Source organism: Chiloscyllium plagiosum, unplaced genomic scaffold (genome assembly GCF_037043375.1).
Source record: "Chiloscyllium plagiosum isolate Xiang-an unplaced genomic scaffold, Cpla_swu_hap1 HiC_scaffold_31, whole genome shotgun sequence".
Lineage (NCBI taxonomy): Eukaryota > Metazoa > Chordata > Chondrichthyes > Orectolobiformes > Hemiscylliidae > Chiloscyllium > Chiloscyllium plagiosum.
In genome coordinates, this window is record NW_028270169.1 from 79,909,371 (window position 1) to 79,927,412 (window position 18,042).

Here is an 18,042-nt window from a genome sequence, read left to right on the forward strand (position 1 = left end):
TTTAGAGCGACAGAAACAGGTTAGTTATTGATTTCTAGATTATACTGTTGGGAAAATGATAACCTTACCTGTCGAATCAATGCATTTATCAAAATCACTCTTGAGCTTACAAATGTCGAATTTACAATCTTAAAAGAACTTAATAAGTTGTCATGCTACTTTCATTTTCCTGAGCTGGTGGAAGGCTATGTTTTAATGGCTACATTTCCTTTTGCTTTCTCTTATTTAGCAGTCACGTCGAATGGAGAATTGTTTCTTCCAGTGTCTACCTCAATATGTGTCTCTGTTTTTCTATATTTCTCTCTGTATCCTACTGGGCATTTTTCACATTCTCCGACACTCTAGCTGTCCATATCCCTCATTTCTTATTTCTGCTCTTTGAAAAGCCTGACAGTCAGAGACAGTTTGAGATTCGAACTGCTGAGAGGCTTTCTGACGCCTGGCTGGAATCGGTCGAAGTAGTCTCACATTCTCTGTCTAATGCGTCTGTCACTTCGACCTGATGCAAGGAGACATTTCTTCCTCAAAATCTAAAGACCCTTTCGAAGTTAAAGTTGAATTCCTTATCCAACATAAAAAGAAAGTAATTACATGATAGCTGAAGAAGAACAAGGATTCATTTACTGTTGGTGTACAACCAATGAATGGTGACAGCAGAGAATGAGGGTGATCAGGTCGTGGTGTCAGTGCCATTACCACTACATTCCCCGGGAATGCTGCAGTGTCTCCTGCCTCACCAATTAATTTCCACCAAACTGGAAATAAAGGAATGAGAATAAGAGGATGAGAAGCAGAAGTGCTTGTGGAACTGCGGTAGGAATCTCCAGGTTAAAATAGTAGTTAAAAAGAGCAACATACATTACTGGATTTAAACCTGGAAAATGAAGCCGGAACACAAAATCAGAAAATATAGCAATTCAAACAGGACACTGAGTGTTTCGATCAGCAACACAATACTTGCGAGAAATAACGAGCTTTCAATACAATGAGCAGGTACCAGTGTGATGGGAGGTGCTTTCACCAGCTAAGCCACGGCGCCACGTTAAAAGCCAGATTTGTCGTCCATATGTGCAATGTCTGAACCACTTGATCACAGGAATTCGAAAACATGTTTTCTGTATTAGCGTTGCTCAGTATGAATGGCAATCAAACTCTGCTTGTGCAAAAACAGACATTTCAATGCTGAGAATTCCCCACTGAAGGGGCACAGAAAAAGACAGTATCCTCTTGCATTGGAATCCAACGGATATTTTCATCAGTTTAAACTGACAGAATAAAGAGGATGTGCTCATCTCCTCTCGCGTCCCATTAACCACGTTAATACACACGCAGGGATTTTCAAACCAAAATGAACAGGCTCATTGTTGTGAACTGACAGCAGTGGTGTGTGAGTCATTGCGAACAGTGAGAAATAAATGCTGAACCAATAGCACTAACACTGAGCCTTGCACCATCAGCTCCACACTCACATCTCGTGTCATGTTTCCTCGGCATCAGTGCATTTGACTTTAATTATTCTACCCTGCACCTCTCCTCAAATTATTCCCGACCGCTTGCAGTGTCGAATTAGTACATGCAATTATTAGAAATGCATTTCTGGGACACAGTTGTCTTTCAATGAGATAAGATTCATTGCCCATCCCGAATTATCCCAAAGATGTAGGGGACGAGTTACTTTTGTCAACTCCTCAAAGACGCCACTCCTGACGCCACTCTGTCAATGTAACTCACTGAGGGAAGAGCAAACTGACGCCACTCAGTCAGTGTTACTCATCCAGGGAAGGGCAGACTGACCCCACACTCTCAGTGTAACTCAGCAGACTGATCCCACACTGTCAATATAAGTCATTCACTGAAGAGCAGTCTGACCCCACTCTATAAATGTAATTCCCTCAGGGAAGAGCAGACTGATCCCATTCTGTCTACGGCACTCACCCAATGAATGAACACTAACCCCACTCTACCAATGTAACTCGCCAGGGAAGAGCAGACGGAAGCCAGACTGTCAACATAAATTATCGAGGGAAGAGAATACTGACCCCCCTCTATCTGTTTCACTCAGGCAGGGAAGAGCAGACTGTCACCACTCTGTGAAAGAAATTCGCCCAAGGAAGGGCAGACTGACCCTACTGTATCTGCGTGACTGACACAGGTAAGAGCAACTAACCAAACTCTGTCAATGTATCTCTCTCAGGGAAGAAGACCCTGACCACTCTCTGTCCATGTAGCTCACCCAGGAAACAGCAGACTAACCCCACTCTGTCCATTTAAGTTCACAAAAATCCTCTGAAGTACGTCCTATCCAGACACTCCTATTACAGAGACATCACTGTCTCTGTAACCGCGTGCGTTCAATGGCGATTCCAAATAACCTGCAAATGTTTAGAATGTGGCAGCAAACCAGAGCAACCACACAGAAATTGGGCGAATGTGCAAACTTCCATCAGGCTGTTACCTAAGCCTGGAATGGAAACCAAACCCGACAGCAGTCGTGATTATAAAATGGCAGAACAGAAACCTAGCAAAAAGAATTGCGTCCCTGTGTGTTGCAACGATTCTGAGTATTAATTAAACCCCCCTTACTGTAGTTAATTTCCATTTTCATCACTGCCAACCTTCTTCAAAGCAAAGCACGCACTTGCTTTTTTCAGACTTCCTATATCCCGCTTTCATCCCGCTTTTTACCGAATCATATTTCTGACTTTACAAACTACGTCATAGCAAGTTGACAACTGCAGAATGAGCTTTGTTCCGTTCTCCACTGATGTTGATGGTAGTAATCCGGCATATTCGAGTAGGACTTGATGCGCTTGCAGGTGGTGTATTCGCGGTATTTTGGCTTCTTTTTTTCATTTTCGGTCTACTATTTCGAGTTCATTGCGCAGACTTCTGAAGAAGATTTTTTGGAGTCGAAATGGTAACTGTATTTTCTCTCGAAAGACAGACGAAGCTTTATTTCTGTTCTCTTATAAATTGATCTTCTTCTGATCTTTGCAAGTGAAATAGGGTGCATTACTATTGCTCGGTTTTAGTTTCAAAATCAAGAGAAACATGAAGGAAGGAATATCAAAGAACACAAAGTTCTCAATTGTTAAGATAATTTTTGCAGCAATGGTGGACATCAAGGTCAAATTAAGAAAACGGTTCAAGAACATTTAGTCTGTGGAAGTGGTATGTGACTTTAGTTCCAAATATATGTTTCCGTTCTTCCAGTACATCTTTTTGACTCGCAGAAAACATTGATTGTTTTCGGTATTCACTTTGTTTCGCGACATCTGTCTTCTGGTCGACCAGGGACAACTTGAATTTGCGTCTGCATTGAATAAGATTTCGCTCTTTCTTTCGAGAAGCAAACCTGTGCATTATGTACCACTGACCATGCTAATGGCTAAGAAGTTCAAAATGAATTACGGTTTATGGATCGTGAGCAAGAATGAAGTGATCCACTTGCGAACAGATGTCACCACGCCCTATTCCTACATCGGGCCTGAACGGTCCATTGGCAGAGTCTGCAGACAGGAAATGTCTAAGTGACTAGTCCTTTGCTCAGTTTTATTTGGTACCAATGGTCGTGCTGTTTTGGTGCAGAAATGTGTCAACATCTCTGACGTTAGAGTCAATATTTAAGTCACATCTACTCCATGGAATGTCTTCTCATACCGGAACATGCTGACATGAAAACATCTAACTCTGATAGCAAAGGTTTTTTCATTAAACTGGGAGTATGTTTAACTGAGCGATTCAGATAGCCAGGATGAATAATTGGCATTTGGTTCTTCAAGCTGAGCTCTCCACACCAACTGCTCCAACGAAGGCCGTGGATAAGATCCCCATCGATTATTTAGGTCAATTTTAGCCTCAACAACAACCTATTGTTCTGAACAATGCTACACCACAAGCAGAGTGCTAAGTCTGATTTTCATCGTTAATTTTCAATTTCAGTTCTTAATGCACAGTTTCTTACGAATGTGGACAGCAGAAGACCGTTAACATTCCATTTCCAGTATTTCCAGAAAATTCTACTCCGATGATATCGCCTTGCCTTTTCACATCGCAAGCCAGGAACCTGGATCAGTCGAGTTCCTTTCCACACATGGAGTTGTTTTTTTTCTAATTCATTGACTGCTGATATAATAGATTATTGGCCTTGAGAGTCAGCTGTAAATTAGGTTGAACTTTCTCAGCTTGACTTTCAACTGATCCTAAAAAAAAAATTCATCACCTGCAGGTAAGTGTATTGCATTGCTTCTTGTTCTGCTGAATCCCACCCCCCGAACATCCAAATTTCACGATAGTTCGACAAATATGTTGAAACTGATTCGTGTTGGAAGTTGGTGGCTTTTTGTGTCTCGACCTATAATTTATTCAATTAGATGACTGGGTCAGTCTTGAAATTACTTCGGATTCTTCACAGTTGAAAATTTACTTTCGATTGAACGCAAAGCTCAAGCTCCACGAAATCCAAATCCTGCAAAGGAATTAACGACTTTTAAAAGATTCTACGCTGTGAACAGGATTCGAACCTGCGCAGGGGAACCCCATTAGATTTCAAATCCAACGCCTTAACCTCTCGGCCATCACAGCTGCAGCTCGAATGTTAATTTTCACAGTAAAACAACTGAATTCATTTGTTGGAAGAACAAATTGTCAAGACCCAAAGATTTCGCCAAATCCTTTGCAGGATCCTAACCCAGACGAACGTGACCTTGGCAGATTGACAGGCTTTCACCACAAACTAGATTCTGACACAGCTGAAGTTGTGGGAATGATTCTTCGTCGAATTATAGAGTCACGGATGTACACCACGAAGAGAGGATCATTGTCTCACTGCGTCCGATCGATTTTGACTCAATTGCTCATCACCTGGTGCCAAATTAGATATGCTGTTGGGTTTTCATATTCATCGAAATATGGTATTAGAAAAAATTGATGCTAAGTCCATAAACACTAGCTACATTCGTAAAAAAAAAATCGGAATTAGAAAGAATGCAGAACCAATTTACAGGAATGGATCCAGCAACTAATCTGTAAGTTCTGACATCAGGTAACGAACTTGTGAGCACAAGAGAAGAAGATTAACCGAAGATTTGGAACTTGAAATCGTCTTCACGGAATTATTTGCAAAGTTTTTGCGTTTGTTCTAGAGTCATCAAGTCGTTGAACAATACAACATGGAAAGTGGCCCTTCTTTCCAACTTGACCATGGTGGACAGATATCCTAAGTTAATAGGTCCCATTTGCCAACATTTGGCTCACATCCCTCTAAACCTTGTTACTCATATATCCATCCAGATGCCATTCAATGTTACAGTTGTACCAGATTCCACCAATTTCTCTGGCATCTCATTCTGGACACGTCTGAAAAAGTTGCCCCTGACGTCCCTTTTAAATCCTTACCCACTAATGTTAAACCGATGTTTTCTAAATTTTGACTTCCTCACCTGCCGGAAAACACCTTGACGAGTCAACCTATCCATGTCCCTCATGATCTAATAAATAGCAACGATTTAACTTTATCATACTTGTCAGGAGGGAAATGTGTGGAGATTATTTGTCGAAGGTTTGAAGTAGAAAGTCTGATGTACAGATTTTTTAGAAATGCATCTTGGAGAAGTTTTTAATAAGTCATTGAAGTCTAGTAGCAGTTGTAGAAGTCTGTTGTGAAAGCTGCAGAAGGCTTTCAGGGCACGAGAACGAAGCATTATTTCCAATGGATGGTGGGTCAGTTCGACCACACTTGGACTACAGTATGAGGAATTATAATCCTCAATTTAGGAAAGATACTAAAGCCATATGAGGAAATAGCACGAATGGTGATTAGCCTTGATATGATGGATGAACGTTAGTCGTCTGATTTGAAATTGGGCAAATCCGGCCTTTTTTTAACGGTTTCAAAACAAGAGAGGTAATCTCATTGAGAGTTGCAAAATATTTGAAGAGATAAACAGGGTGGTGCAATTAAATTTTGTTCCCTCATTGGTGAATCTAGAAGCAGGAGAGGACAATTTTAAAATGAAGCATTGTGATTTATGACCAGGATGAGAACTATTGATTTTTGTCTTCGCCTTGAGAAGTCTCGCTGTTCAGCACTGCAGTGAGCCTTGGATATTTGGTCTTTGAATGCATCACTGACCCGCCGACACTTACTGCATCACTATAGGCCTGACCCCTCACACTTACCGCCTTAATATCAGCGTGAACCCTCAAACTTACTGCATCACTATCCATCTGGCGCCTTCACATTTACTGCGCCACTTTCACTTCGAGACCCTCATTTTGACTGCGTCACTATCAGCCTGACTGCCAAACACTTACTTTGTCACTATCAGTCATGCCCTTACACTTCCTATGTTACTATTACCCTGACTCCTTACACTTACTCTGTCACTATCCACTTACTGTGTCACTCACTCACACTTATCACTTTACAATCAGCATTACTCTCTCAAATTTATTTAATCACTATTAGGCTGAGGCACTCACACTGACAGCGTCACGAACAAACTGACCCCCTCATGCTTACTGCTTTGTTATCTCTCTGATCCCCTCAGAATTACTGCGTCACAATCACTCTGATCCCCCCATACTTAATGCGTCACTATCCCTCTGGCACCCACATACTTCCTGCATCACTCACTCCCTGACACATGCGCACCTACTGCATCTCTATCAGCCAAACCCCACTCACTAACGGCGTCACTCTCTCTCTAACCTGCTCACACCTTGACACTCTTTCACTTCGTGCATCAATATCAGCCTGACCCCCTCACGCTTACTGCATCCCTACCAGCCTGATCCCTTCAAATGTACTGTGTCACTATCAGACTGACCCACTCATACTTACAGCATCACTATCACCTTGACCCCCAAACTTAGTGCGTCCAGATCACCCTGAACCTTTCACTCTTCTTGTGTCACCTTCAGCCAGACCCTGCACACTCTCACTCTGACCTCCTCGTACTTGCTGCATCACTATAACTCTATCCCACTCACACCGTGTGTGTCACTATCACCTTGACAACGCATACTCACTGCACCACTATTATCCTGACTCCATCACAATTAGTAAAGCATTATCAGCCTGACCCCTTACACTTACTGTGTCACTATCAACCTGTCCCCTCACATTTCCTGTGTCACTCTCAACCTGACACCCTCAAAGTGTCTGCGTCACTATCACCCTGAACACGTCACACTTACCGCATGGGTGTCTACCTGAAACCTCACACTTATCGCCTCACTATCATCCTGAGCGGCTCACACTTACTGCGTCACTAGCACACCAACACTCTCACGTTTACTGTGTCACTATCGGCCTGACATCTCACACGGACTGGATCACTATTAACCTGACCCGCTCACAGGTTTTGCGTCACGACTACCCTGACCCCCTCACAATTGCTGTGTCGCTATAAGCCTGAGCCCCTCACTATCACGCTGACCAAGCTCACAATTACAACATCACTATCAACCTGACCCCCTCACACTTTCTCTGTCATTATCACCCTGACCCTCTCACACGTAATGAGTCACTGTCACACTGAGACACTCACATTTTCTGCGTCATTATCAGCCGGACCCGGCGGCACACAGCATCACTATCAACCTGGCCCCTCACACTTGCATGCCTCAATATCAGCATGAAACCCTCACACTTACTGCATCACTGTCCATCTGCCATCCTCAGACTTACTGCACCAGTTTCACCTTGACATCCTCATTTTTACTGCGTCACCATCAGCCTGACAGCCACACACATATTGCGTCACTATCAGTGACGCCCTCGCACTTCCTATGTTAATATCACCCTCACTCCTAAAACCTACTGCGTCACTATCAGCATGATTCCATCACACGTTTTGTGTCAGTATCAGACTGACGCCTCACGCTTACCATGTTACTAAAACTCTGCCCCATCACACTGACTGCGTCACTATCACCCTGACCCACTCACACTTTTTGTATCAGTTTCAGTCTGATGCCTCGCACTTACTGTGTAACTAAAACTCTCCCCTTCACACTGACTGTGTCACTATCATCCTGACCCCTTCATACTTCTGCGTCAATATCAGTCTGACCCCTCAGACTTACTGCGTCACTCTCACTCTGATCCTCTCTCATTTACTGCGTCACTCTCACCCTGCCCTCCTCACATTTACTGCATCACTATCACCCTGACCCACTCACAAAGTCTTTGCCATTTTCACCTTGCCGGCCTTATTTTTACTGCGTCACCATCAGCCTAACCGCCACACACTTATTGCGTCACTTTCAGTCACGCCCTCACACTTCCCATGTTACTATCACCCTGAATTCTTACACTTATTGTGTCACTATCAGTCTGACCCCTCACACTTACTGTGTCACTATCAGCCTGACTCCATCACATTTATTGTGTCAGTATCAGACTGACGCCTCACACTTATCTTGTCACTAAAACAATGCCCGGTCACATTGACTGTGTCACTATCAGCCTGACCCCCTCACACTTACTGCTTCACTATCACAATGCTCCTCTCTCACTTACGACGTCATTTACACCCTGACACCCCACACTTGCTGCGGCACGATCACACTGAGGGCCTTACACATAGTGTCACTGTCATTCTGACCCCTTACACTTACAGCATCACTATCACACTGGTATCTCACACCCACTATGTCACTTTCATCCTGTACCGCATACACCTATTGCGTCACTATCACTTTGACCCCAACACACTAACTGCATCACTATCAGCCTGACCCCTCACAATTTCACCTGTCTCCTCACATTTCCTGCATCACTATCACCCTGTCACTTTACACTTACTGGCCAGTATTAGCCTGACGCCCTCAACATACTGCATCAATATCAGCCTGAACACTCACACTTACTCCGTCACTATCACGCTGACCACCTCACACTCACTGCGTCACTATCACCCTGTCCCCTCTCACTTCCTGCATTAGGATCACTCTGACTCACGGACACATACTGCATCACTATCAGCCTGACCCCTCACACATACTGTGACACTATCAGCCTGACCCCACCACACTTGCTGCGTCTCTATCAGCCTGACCCCCTCACACTTACTGCTTCACTATCAGACTCACCCCTCACACTTACCGCATCACTAACAGCCTGACACCTCACACTTACTGCGTCACTATTCCCCTAACACCTCACTTTTATTGCCCACTATCAACCTGACGCTCTCAACTTACTGTGTCACTACCAGCCTGAACGCACACACTTACTCCCTCACTATCAACCTGACTGTTTCACACTCACTGCGTCAATCTCTGCCTGACCCCATCACACTTACTGCGTAAGTATCACCATGTCCCCTCCCACTTTATGCGTCAGGATCAGCCTGACACAGTAACACTTACTGCATCACTATCAGCCTGATCTCCTTCCAATTACTGCGTCACTACCAGCCTGACCCCTCACACGAAGTGCTTCACTTTTACCCTTACCACCTCACACTTACTGCGTCACTATCGGTCTGATCCCTCAGACTTACTGCATCACTATCACTCTGACCCCCCTCACTGCGTAACTATCGGCCTGATCCACTCACACAGTCTGCATCACTACCACGCTGAGACCTCACGCTCATTGTGTCACTATCATCCTCACTCCATCACACTTATTGAGTTACTGTCAGCCTGATCCCCTGTAATGGAAAATTATCATTTATTGTGAAATCTGTGAAACCATGGTTGAAACAAAGAAGTATGGACCTAACTTTGCAAAAAGACAGAAAAAATGTAAAGTTCAACCTAATTTATAGCTGACTCTCAAGGCCAATAACCTATTATATCAGCAGTCAATGAATTAGAAAAAGCAACTCTATGTGTGGAAAGGAACTCGACTGATCCAGGTTCCTGACTTGAGGTGTGATAAGGCAAGGCGATATATAGTATAAAGGGAATATGTGAAAACCGCCAGGCGTCCATTTTATGAGGCGTCTTGCGAATGTGTCGGGTCCACTCGGCAAATTTCAAAAACAAACTTTTTCTTTGCTCTTGCTAGCATTTGCGTTGAGTCGATTGAAATTCTACGGCAGTAAACTAGGGGGCTCGCCTGGGACCCTGCGACTGGGTAAGATTTTGAAGATTCCCAGGAGGTGTACGCGCCACTGCCTTGAAGGTCTTTCACTTCATCTCGAGCGCTGAATTGGCCCCTTTGCGTGAGAGGACTGGGGATAAGTGGATCGCCCCAGAGTCGCGTTCCGAATCGAATTAGGTCGGGGTAAGAGTTGTGGCTGAAGTAATCCGACTTAGAGACTCGTTCGAAGAGAATAAATGAACCAGGAAGGGGGATCAGTGAACCCTCGCGCGGTATTCGAGTAAAACTCAAGGGAAAGGATTGCCGTCTCTAGAGAGTTTAAGGGACAGCAAGATTAACGGTGGTTTGAGACTTGGAACCACCATGGGCAGCGTTGGAGTCGCCAAAGCTGCACCGGTTACGTGGGTTCTTGGTTTGTGAAAACCGAGGCAATGAGGCGGTCGCGCCCAATGAGAGGGGACCTCCGGAGGTAAAAGCAAGTTATATTGGCAAAGAGAAGATTATGGTATCGTGAGAGAGAGAGAGAGAGACAGAGAGAGAGAGAGAGACAGATATATAGGCAGAGGGACAGACAGAAAGAGATGAACACTTTTCCAATATCCATGAAAATCGGCTGCAGCAAGAGCGAACAAAAAGAGGGTCGACAGACAACTCGGAATGGTCAAGAAAAAATACAATATACGCGAAATAATTATGGCCTAGTTTCTGTAAAGCAGTTAAAAATGTAAATCAAGGAATGTGTTTTTCTGAAGGAAGGAAGTTTCAGTAACATGCAGTTGCAAATGTTGAGGTCACCGTTGGAGGAGAGAGAGAGAAGGAGAAACGGAAGGGTAACATAGAACCTGTGAATTGGAGTGCTTATAACATGTTGAAGGCTGAGCCTGATTTCAGGGAAAGAAAATCTCGAATAAAATATAGATCAAGTAAAGGTACAAACTCCAGCGCACATGCACACACACACACGGAAAACAACCTAATGAAGCTGTACAGTGTCTTAAGACTGGATCAGATCCTGACCTTTATGGGTGCCCTCGAAGAGCTACAGCCCCCCGACGAGATCCACTTCGCGAAGATTCCAAGTCAACGGTCGCCGCCTCAGGTTCTGCTGAATCACCAATAGCATATCGTACCCACAATCAATTGAAAAGAATCCCTAAAGAAGTCGAGACGATGTCCCAGTACCTTAAGCACCTCACAAAAGTCGATAACGTCTATTGTGGACTGATACCACCCAAGGACATAACGACGGCAGAGATCACACCGTTTGAGGCACTTGAGGAGCAGCTTTATCAATGGAATGAATTACGAAACAACAAGGTAGGTAACAACATACGTGTATTACCTGGGACACGGGAAAGCTGAATTAGATAGAACAATACATGATACATGCTGAGAAAGTGCTGGCTCAAGAGAACCATAACCGGAAATTAAAGATGGAACAGCAATCACATAAACCTCAGCTTATTATGATGCAAATGGTCGTTCAGTCGTTGGACGGAGGAACTGCGGGAAAAGAGAGAGGCACAGGTGGAGTTCGCAAAAGAGGAAGGGATCACGGAAGTGCGCTTGCAGAGATAGATCTGGCTGGTGCTTTGTTTGCGGAGCAATGGACCACTGGTCGAGACAGTGCCCGCACAGACAGCCTCAATCGGTCCTGGAGGCTGGACAGCATGGTGACTGACAGGGGACGACTGAGGTTGAGGTGGGCAAGCCACAAGGTACAGGTAAACCTCTTTCCTTTATACTTGGCACCGAAGAATCCCTTATGCTAATCTCTTCTACTAACCTAACGGGCACTGAGATGTATCCCAACTCTGTATTGAACATTGAGATTGCGAAGTGTGGACAATATGTTCAATATAACAATGATGCGTATATGTCGATGCCTACCTCTATGTTATATGTGGAAGGTACAACAGTTACCTTTTTGGTAGATACATGGCCAGCACATTCACTCCTCAAATCAAGACAGTTCAGAGAGTTGACGCCAATCAAGATGAGTGGAATGTTCCTGAACTCAATGGAGGCATCAGGCGTCGGGATATGAGAGAGTTTTACCGCACCCATATTGTGTGAAATCAGTAATGTGTATACATTCTAATTCTCAATTTTGTTAGCGGAATTCTGTCCTTTACATTTGATGGCTCGGGATCTCATAGTGAGACTGGGGTTGTATTTACTCAGTACTCCGATGGGCTTGCAGGTAATTCAAAGGGAAGATTCACAAGTGTAAACTGCAAAGTAAGACCCACGACCCCTGGTGTATGTCTATGAGTGGCGATTAAGCCAGAGAGCAATGAGTTCATTGAGCAATTCACTCGCCCTGGAAGCAGGTAACCATGTTAATCCTATTAACACCGATTTTTTCTTTGCGGGAATAAGCTGCACTGCACAGCACACATACACCACGATGGCCCTGAGGAACCATAAGAGAAGTATTGGTTCAGGAGATTGGTTAAACCAGGCCAGTTGTTATTGTGCGCATTTTATTGAAGGGATGGCAGATATGCAGTCAGTGTGAACTTATGTCAAGTACCTGTGAAGGCAAGTAAACTCTATATTTTTGATGTGGAAGGCTACGTTCCTCGCGTGTCACTGGCGAAGGTGTCCAGTGACTGGTGGCAGGATTTGGGGCCATGGGTACGAAAGGCATAAAGAACGAAATGTTGGGTGTTCTGGGACGATGTGGGTATGTGGTTTAATGCAGATGTGCAGACATATAGGAAGAAATTAATTTGTCCAACTCAGGCAATAGAACAGTCGAGGTAACCCCCACTAGCCCCAAAGAGCCCAGTAGGCTGGCCTAGCGTTTCCCGAAGATAAACTTCTCAGACCCAAGATTAATAACGGTCCCTACTGAATTGTGGGTAAAAGGCAAACATGATGTGGGGCTTATACGAGGTTGTGAACCAATACGAGTAACCACACAGTCGGAATATCGTCTTTGCAGGGCACAATACCCGTTAAAACCCGAGGCCATTGACGGAGTTACTCCAGTCTTTCAATCCTTCCCAAAGGCTAGAGAGATAATCCCCTATGTAAACTCACTGGTGAGAACTCCCATTTTTCTGATCAAAAAGGCAAAAGTTCCAAGTGAACCGGAGGAATGCAGGTTTGTTCAAGACCTACAGGCAGTCATAACAGTGTTGTCCCGCGCGCATCAAATGTTCCCAAACCCTATACTGTATTAGTTCAACTTAGACCGGACAGTAAATGGTTCCCTGCTGGGGGTTTAGCAAATACATTCTTCAGTGTGACGGTGCATCCAGATAGTCAATTCTGGTTCGCTTTTTCATTCAAAGGGAAATCTTATGAGTTCACACGACTTTGTCAATGTTACTGTGAGTCATCCACCATATATAATGAGGCTCTACGCAGGAGTCTGGAGACTCTGGTTTTAACCCCTGGGTCTGCGCTTCTGCAATCTGTAGACGATTGCTTAATAGTAGCACCGACAGAGGAACAATGTGAGAAGGATTCCCTTGCATTGCACGAGGGAAGGGCACAAAGCCAGTCTCGCAAAGCTTCGATTTATGCAACAACAGGTGCAGTTCTTCAGTCACTTAATATCTGAACAAGGGAAGGCCATTGGTCAAGACAGAGTGCAAGTAATTCAGCAATTGCTATCCTTTTTGGGCATACGCTCCTACTGAAGAACGTTTATCCCACATTACACAAATCTTGAGGCGCCCTGAAGTGACATGGCCCATGGAAAAGGGTAGCAGAACCAAGGTCCGTTGCAATGGATCCCAGCGGCCGAGTTGAATTGAAAAAGACGTTTCAAAGTACACCTACACTGGGGATTCCGAATCCAAACAAGCCTTCTGTCAAACGGTAGATGAGAAACATGGCTGCATGACATCTGTGTTATTGCAGGATCATGGGGGAAAATTCAGGCTGGCAGCTTATTTTTCGGCTAAGCTAGACCTCGTCGCGGCAGGATTGCGTAAATGACTGCGAGCTGTGGTTGCAGCTGAAAAGGCTGTTGCAGTGTCCAGGGATATAATCGGCTATGGCGACTTAACCAAACTGATCGCACATGCAGTATCCTTTCTGCTTTCCGAGCAAAAGACAGCACATACGTCGGCAGCGCGTTGACTCAGATACAAAACTGTGTTATTGGAGAAGCCTAACATTGCAATAAAACGATGTAACGTCCTTAATGCTGCTAATCCTCTCACTAGAGAAGGAGACGGAGACCCACACGATTGTATCGCTGTAATTAATGAAATGTGCTGCCTAGACAAGACTTGCAGAATTCACCAATTCAGAATCCAGATATGGCGTTTTTCTTTTGTGGATGGGTCAGCATTCAGGAGCAAGGAGATAGGCCAGAATTTTATTGGGCATGCTGTAGTAACTACCCATGAGGTATTCAAAGCGGGATCACTCGCTTCTCAACTGTCAGCGCAAGCAGCGGAGCTGATTGCCTTGACTGAGCCATGTAAATTGGCTGAGGGAAACACAGCGAATATTTAACCGACAGCAGATACGCATTCGGAGTTGTACATGATGTTGGAATCCTGTGGAAGTACAGGAACCTCTTGACCTTCACCGGAAAGCCCATCACACACCGTGATCAGATTTCTGACCTCTTGGAAGCAGACGTATTGCCTAAATCAATCGCTGTGTGTAAATATGATGCCCACACGAAAAATAACGATTCTGTTTCTCAAGGAAATGCAAGGGCAGACTCAGCGGCAAGGACGGCAGCCCAGCAGCCGGTAAATGATCAGTTTGACATGGGAATGACGAAAATCCTTACCCAAACAGCAGACGTGCGGAAGTCACAGTCGAAGTGCAGGCTTGAAGACACGTTTGAGTGGGAAAAAGCAGAGTGCAGTTTGAGGTAAGGGGTATGGTGTGGCCCCAATTTTAAACCTTTTCTACCACGATCACTATTTCCAATCTATGCCAAACTGACACACGGTAAGGAACATGCGTCAAAAGTGGGGAGATATGACAGCATTTCAGCACAGTGGTACACTGAGGGATTTACTCATTACTTCCAGAAATATTGTGAACGATGTGTTATCTGTGCCACAATAATGTGGGGAGGGGAATACAGATGAGTCATGTAGCACTTCCGAAACCCCAAAAACAATTTGAACATTTACAACTGGATTTTACCGAACTAACACCCTGCGAAGAAAAAAGGTATTGTCTGGTAATAGGTGATATGTTTTCCAAATGGGTGCAAGCGTACCCCACGGCAAAACAGAATGCCAGTGCCGTAACCAAAGCTTTCCTAACTGAAATAATTCCGAGATGGAGCATCCCTGAGAGGCTTCGTAGTCCCAAGGTTTGTGAAGGTTTATAGCTCCGGTTGAGGTTTAGGGTGTAGGTTTGATTTACTGAGCTGTACGTTTGTTATCCAGACGTTTCATCACCTGGCTAGGTAACATCATCAGTGGCGACCTCCAAGTGAAGCAAAGCTGTTGTCTCCTGCTTTCTATTTATTTGTTTGTCCTGGATGGGGTTCCTGGGGTTCGTGGTGATGTCATTTCCTATTCGTTTTCAGAGGGATTGACAGATGGTATATAGATCTATGTGTTTGTTTATGACGTTGTGTTTGGAGTGCGAGGCCTTTCGGAATTCTCTGGTGTGTCTGCATATACAGCATACCGACAAACACTGACGAAATACTTAACTACACCAGCAACCATCCCAAAACGCAAAAAGGAAGCTGTGTCAGAACACGATTCCAATGAACCATCACACATTTCAGCACAGACGAACTACAGAAAACAGAGGAGAACCACCTATACAACGTATTCAAGAAGAATGGATACTTAAAAAATACAGTCCACAGATTCCTCAGGAACAAACCACGACAAGTAGACCTAACACAGCCAGAAACCCTATCGACCTTTCCATACATCAATGAAGTCTCAGAAGTGGCAGCCAGACTACGAAGACTCCTCGGAATCCCACCAACACTCTCAAACAAAACTAACAAATTTAAAAGACCCAGTACAACCCATGGACAAAACCAATGTCATATACAAATTCCATGCAAGGACTGCCACAAACACTACATAGGACAAACAGGAAGAAAGTTAGCCACCAGGATACAGAACACCAGCGAGCCACAAAAAGACACGACCCTCTCTCCCTCGTAGCTCTTCACACGGATGAAAGAAAAACACCATTTCGTCTGGGACAACACATCCATCCTGGGACAGGCTAAGCAAAGACATGCCAGAGAATTCTTTGAGACCTAGCTCTCCAACCACAATGCCATAAAAATACATTTATCTCGATAGCATCTATCAACCCCTCAGAAAACGAACAGGAAATGGCATCACCACAAACCCCAGAAACCCCATCCTGGACAAACATATAACTAGAAAGCAGGAGACAACAGCTTCTCTTCACTTGGAGTTCGTCACTGATGATGTTTCCTAGAACAAAGAACACAGAAAAAATACAGCGCAGCACAGGACCTTTGGCCCTCGATGTTGCGCCGATCCAACCCCACCTAACCTGCACTAGCATACTATTTTCCATATGCCAGGTAATGAAACGTCTGGATATCAAACCTACAGCTCAGCGAGCAAACCAACACTCTCGGCTTAGTAGTGACAGTAGGACACCATTTGTCCATAATGCCCTACAGTCAATTAGTGAGTATTCGGGAATAAACATGAGATAACACTGTGCCTACCACCAAACGAGCGGTAGGGCAGCGGAAAGAGAAACTTCTACCTTAAAAAATAAACTGACAAAATGCTGTGAGGAACTAGGGATGACATGGACAAAGGCACTTCCAATTGTGCTAATGTGAATGAGATGTAGGAGGAGAGGGAGAGCTAATCTTAGCCCGTTTGAGATTTTATTTGGTACGCCGCCAAACACAGGAATTGTCCCGAGACATAAGGGAAGCCAGAAAACAGGCCACTGTGAGGATGAGATGTTGTGTTACTGCATGAAACTCTCTACACTTCTGTCCCAAATACAGAATCAAGTGAAGACAGCACCTCCCCAATCAGCAGAAGGGAACATGTACGATCTATAACCTGGAGCCTGAATAGTGGCAAAAGACTTCAGGAGGGAAAACAGGAAGGCGAAGAGATGGCTGGGACCGTTTCAAGTACGCCTTACAGCACAGATAGCTGTTAAGATCGCCGGAATAGCCACGTGGATACACGCCAGCCATTACAAACTTGCAGCTGGGACTGAGGAGACATCGCACAACACCAAAACCAATTTAGAGCAAGTATTTATTAGAAGACTTAAGCAAATTTGGGGCTGCCCCAGTTCACACTGTTGGCAAGCGCCCTGGTAGGACTATTCATAAAGGCAGGGGCGTCTGGGATGCAGCAGCTGACGGTAATCTTAACTGAAACGACGAAGTGGATCTTTACATGCGACCCATAGCCGTTCAGTAACAAGGACGACTATAAATTCGATCATTAAGATTTATGCAGGGATCCATGCCGCGCCGGTGGCTGGCACTTAGTAGTAGCCACCACGGCAAAAGGAGCACCTGACATGGGAAATAGATATTCTATGATCAACGTAAGACTCAGAAGACCAATGAGGGAGTCTCGTGGTGTGGAATAGATAGATCCTTCTCCGACTACTTTAGACAGGTGAATATAGTGGTGCAGTCGCCCCACCTCCGCCCTCCGAGATGCAGTGCAGAATGTACTACAGACGATAGGAGCACTGGAGCATGGCAATCAATCAAACCAGATCATGGACCTAACCCCAAGCCGGGCAAAGGTCATTAATGACACACCCGAACCCGAAGGGAGACGGCAGTGGCTAGAGGGCGAATTTAAAGCAGGAGGGGAATTTGCCTGCTGGAGTTAAATGGCGTAAATGCGACGCCAGTAGGTTGGGAGCTGCGAAGGGCCATTGCTAGATGTGAAGGGAACAGAGCATGTGCTTTGGTCATAAGACAAAACGAGAGATTAGACGTTGGCTACACTTGTTGGATATGTTTCCACACAGCCCAAAGGTAGGCTGCCCAGCAA

At 44.8% G+C, this 18,042-nt stretch overlaps 1 non-coding gene across 1 annotated transcript; it reads right to left on the reverse strand.

Annotated features, from left to right (window-relative positions):
• Positions 1-4,502: 4,502 nt before the first annotated feature.
• On the reverse strand, positions 4,503-4,584 carry trnas-uga (transfer RNA serine (anticodon UGA)). The gene has a single exon. It is a non-coding gene; the product is annotated as a tRNA-Ser (tRNA).
• Positions 4,585-18,042: the final 13,458 nt, after the last annotated feature.